This window comes from Panthera onca, chromosome A1 (genome assembly GCF_046562875.1).
Source record: "Panthera onca isolate mPanOnc1 chromosome A1, mPanOnc1 haplotype 2, whole genome shotgun sequence".
NCBI classification, from domain to species: domain Eukaryota; kingdom Metazoa; phylum Chordata; class Mammalia; order Carnivora; family Felidae; genus Panthera; species Panthera onca.
In genome coordinates, this window is record NC_138339.1 from 48,748,221 (window position 1) to 48,753,262 (window position 5,042).

The window sequence follows — 5,042 nt, forward strand, 5'->3', positions numbered from 1 at the left end:
ACCGCTGGAAAGGGTGTGGAACAACAGGAACTCTCATTCATCGCTGATGGGAATACAAAATGCTATTAGCCACTTTGGGAGACAGTTTAACAGTTTCTTACAAAATTAAACCTACTCTTTACCAAGCAAACATTGTCCTTAACCTGCCCTTGGGTATTTATAGCAGCTTTATTCATAATTGCCCAAACTTGGAAGCAACCAAGATGTCCTTCAATTGGTCAATGAGTAAACAAACTGTAGTACATCAAAACAGTGAACTATCATTCCACAAAAAGAAATAGAGGGACCCTAAACTCATACTGCTTAGTGAAAGAAGTCAATCTGAAAAGGCCACATACTATATAATTCCGATCAGATAACATACCGGAAAAGGTGAGACTATGGAGACAATAAAAAGGATAGTGGTTATCCCAGGTCTGGGGGGAGTGAGGGAAAAATAAGGTGGAGCATAAGGGATTTTTAGGGCAGTAAAACTATTCTGTATGATACTATAATGGTGGATACACATCCTTACACATTTTCCCAAATCCTTAGGATTCATGATGCAAAGTATGAACCCTAATGTAAACTATGGACTTCAGTTGAAAGTGATATGTCAGTGGTGGTTCACCAGTGACACCAAATGTACCACGTTTGGGAGAGGTGTTAATGGTGGAGGAGAATGCATTGTTTAGGAGAGAGGAGGGTGATTATATGGGAACTCTCCATACTTTCTGCTCAGCTTTTCTGTAAGCCTAAAACTGCTCTAAAAAAAAATAAAGTCTATTGAGAAATGTGTGAATCAGTACTCATCCAAGTATTTTTTAGGTTCAAGCAGGTGCAGGAACTGCCAGATAGAGCAAACCCCATCTCAGCAATCCACAGTACAAAAACAGAGAAGTTTACCTTAGAGCATTTCCTCACAGGCCAAAGGGGATTTTCTTCTTTGCTTATTCTTACAACTTGTAGAAGAAAACATTTAGTTCTTAGGAGGCCCAGGGACAGTCAGCTAGACAGCCATGGGCCAACTTCCTGAGAAGCTTTACAAAAGTGAAGCAACATCCAGACTTCTTGTCCCCAGGGCTGCCAATATAATGCTGTTGCCATAGAAGCCAGATGTAGGACAGATCTGCTGTTACCCAGCAGCATGCCCTTTCCCACTTGGTTGTTCACCTGCCCCAGCCCATTGTTGATATTTTCTTGTTTTAGTTTGTACTGTTTTATGTTTTCCAGAGCACTTGTCACACAGAACAAGAAAACATGCTGTAATTTTCCCTCCCCCTCTCTCTAGGTCAGTGGTTTGCAGTCTCAGCTATACATTGAAATCACCTGTGGAGACTGAAAGCTTCACTATCTGGGCCCCACTTACTGAGATTCTGATTCAATTGGTCTGAGTAGAGCTAGGTTGGCCAAGCTTTCCAGGTGATTATAATTTACAGCCAAGGTTACAAATCACTGGCCTCAGAGAGTCCTTGGGAGTCACACAGACTCCTACACTCCGGCCAGTCATACGAACAGAGTTGTTTCTATCTCCTAAAAGAGTTTTAAAGACATTGTTCGCTTCCCCACCCCGCTGTAGCACATACACAAAGTTTCTAGGAAATGTTCTTTCAGATAATTTACTCTCATTTTCACAGCTATGTATTAAGTAACTCATATGAATGCTAGGTGCTAAGACACTAGATACTTCCCTCAAAGCTCTCAGTATAAAAAAGCGTCATCAACTGAAATTCCTTTAATACAAAGAACTAAGTCATTAGGTCACTATTTATGGTTGTAGTATTTTGTACAGATTCAGTTGGGAAAGTCTCGGCCCTGGCTCAGGGCTGTGTCAGCCAGAAGGAAGAGGGGGCCTGCTTGTAATTCACCCAAAGATGGCACACATGCCCTGGCCTCATGTAGAATGAGCTGAGCTAGGCATTAGCACCACGCTTGTATGCCGAGGGGAGGCACTCCATCACATTCACCCAGTGACTAGAAAGGGTTGCACAGAAGTATTCGTGAGACGGGATTAATTCTGTCTAGGTAGATGAGGTCCAGAAAGGCTGAAGAAGTAACATTTTGAGCTGAACCTTGAGGAATGACATACCCAGTGGAGAGGTAGGAGACAAGCATTCCTGGAAGGTGAGTTGACCTGCAGAGCAGAGAGTGGGTATCTGAGGCATTTCCATCCACTGGAGTATGGCAGAGAGGGGCTGCATGAAGCAGACAAGGAAGATGTTCTGATGGGCTTATTACAAACTTTTACCCACCAGAGAGCAGTGGGAGCTTTTCAGTTCACACTTTACACAATCAGATCTTGGTTCTTTAGATTATCCCGATGGCCGTGTGGGGGAAGGGACGGAAGGAGTGGGAAGACACAATTGGTAACCGATGATTCCAAGTCAGAGTTGGAAGGGCCCTTGATAAGCCCCAAGGGAACCTTGCAATTAGATTCCTGGGGGTCCTAATTATTAGACTCTCCCACAGCCCTACAGACACCATGCTCATGTTCCACATCAAAACTACTTATTTGTGCTACCTGTCATCGCCTTTGCAGTGGGGTGAGGAATGCCCTTCTGTTATATTTCCTCAGATAATCTGATGTCATCAAGAGTCAAAGAAGAAACCAAGTCTTGGGAGGATGTGTACCCAAAGTGGTCCACAACCAACTGATAAAGAAACTTGATCAGAGGAAGAACAAATGATCAATTGCTATTTCTTTCCTTCTAGAGAGCACTTTGAACCCAGAAGAAACAATTCTGCACAAACCAGGCTATGAAATGCAGAGGATAAATGTGTCTTCCCTACATCGGGGGACTCTGAGAAATTTTGTTTGCCTTCAAAACTGGCATGAAAATACCCACCCACTCTAAATATAAGGTTTCCAGCTTCATTTCCCGAGATTCACTTTAGAAATAAGTAGAAATGGGGTGCCTGGGTGGTGCAGTCAGTTAAGCATCCGTCTCTTGATCTCAGCTCAGGTCAAGATCTCGCAGTTTGTGAGTTCAAGCCCCACATCGGGTTCTGCACTGATGGTGTGGGGCCTGCTTGGGATTCTGTCTCTCCTTCTCTCTGACCCTCCCCTGTTTGTGCTCCCTCTCTCTCTCTCTATCTCTCTCTCTCTCAAATTAAATAAACTTTAAAAAAGGAAAGAAACAAGTAGAAATGAAGGAAGATTACCTGCTCTTATTTCTACATACTCTTTCAGGAAATCTGAATATTTTGGTTGAAATGTAAAATAATCTGTAGTAGCTTGTCTTCTGTAATTTAAACAAACAAAAAATAAATTCTTAGGTCCCACCCGTCTTACAAATCATAATCTCTAGGAGGGGGGCCCAGGAGTCTGTATTTGAACTACCTCCCAGCCGATCTAACCTGTTGCTTCCCTGACTTCATGCGTCTGCATGACCTTTGCTAAACTCACACTGGTATCTAGCTCTTGTTCACTCAAGTTGTTTCAGATTAATTAACTTTAAAATTTTAGTCATCCTAAACAATATCCATTAAGTCATGGTTCTAATGCACTGTTGCCTAAAAGTGCACATCAAAACTAGTTTAAAAATCCACTGTGGGCCAACAGAAGGCATCCCTGCACCACCTGCTACTGAACGCTGCAATGACACCCTAGCCCTGTTCTTCCAGGATCCCTCTTGCTGGGCCTGGGTGCCCTCACACAGCCCTGTGGAAAGCCCCTCACTGCCAGGATGTAACCCCCTTCCCTTCTCCTTCCCCTTGTTTTGTTACCCCAACCAAACTGGCTTTTTTATTTTTTTTAGTGTTTATTTATTTTGAGAGAGAAAGAGAGAGAGAGAAGGGGAATGGAGGGGCAGAGAGAGAGAGAGGGAGACAGAGAATCCCAAGCAGGCTCAGGGCTTGAACCCACAAACCGTGAGATCACATGTCCCGAGCCAAAACCAAGAGTCAGACGCTTAACCGACCGAGCCACCCAGGTGCCCCCAAACTTTTTAGATCTGATCTAAGAAGAATGTCACTGGAGCACATTAATGCACGTTAAAATATAATTTGGAGGGGCACCTGGGTGGCTCAGTCAGTTAAGCGGCCAACTCTTGGTTTTGGCTCAGGTCATGATCTCATGGTTCGTGGGTTCTAACCCTGTGTCAGGCTCCGAGCTCACAGCGTGGAACCTGCTTGGGATCCTGTCTCCGTCTCTCTCTGCCTTTCCCCTGCTCTCTCTCTTTCAAAATAAATAAATAAACATTTGAAAAATATATATATAATTCAGTGATGGATAGCAGGTCTAATCCTTAGTGTGCACGAGTGCTTTGTTTTCTAAGAAAGGGACTCTTCTCCAACAGATGTGTTCCTAGAGCCCTTTTCACCTAGCATCTTGCCAGTTACCAGGCCATTTCTCCAGCGTCAGTTCTTTCTAGTCCCCCTTGTTCACTGCTACAGCCATATGTTGTTTTGGGGTTTTTTTGTGGTTTTTTTGTTTTTTGTTTTCTAGTCCTCAGAACATACCCTACTTTCTCTTAATACACAGGCTTCTTCCTGATTCAGGCCTTTGCATTTGGTAGACTCCCTGAAGAGGCTACTGCCCACACATTCATTTGGTTTCGACTTAAATGTCACCTCTTACCCAGAGGGAGCTCGTAACCAACCGAGCAACCCATTCCCCACACCAGCCACATCCTTCAGGTATCTGTCTAACGTTGGCTTTCAACCAGAGGTGGTATTGTAATTGTCACAACTGGTGGGGCCCAGCTGTCTCCTCCAGTGCGTAGAGGACAGAGATGCTGCAAAATATCCTACAATGCACAGGACGGCCTCCACAATGAAGGGTTATCTGGCCCCGAATGTCACAACTGAGGAGCCTAGCTACCACTATGATCTTTTTCCTCCGCATTAGAATTCGATGGTTTGGGGCATTCTTCCCACTAAATTGGAGCTTCTCAGGAACTGGATTTCAGGGTTGTTCTCTGCTCTACCCCCAGTATTTAGAGGAGCACTGGGCACACTTGACTCTCAAACCTTGCCCTACTTTCCCTTATCCTGGGAGTCCACAGCAAGTTGAACATGCCTGGCTCATGTTCAACAGATGAGCTTGAGAAAGCAACAAGTCA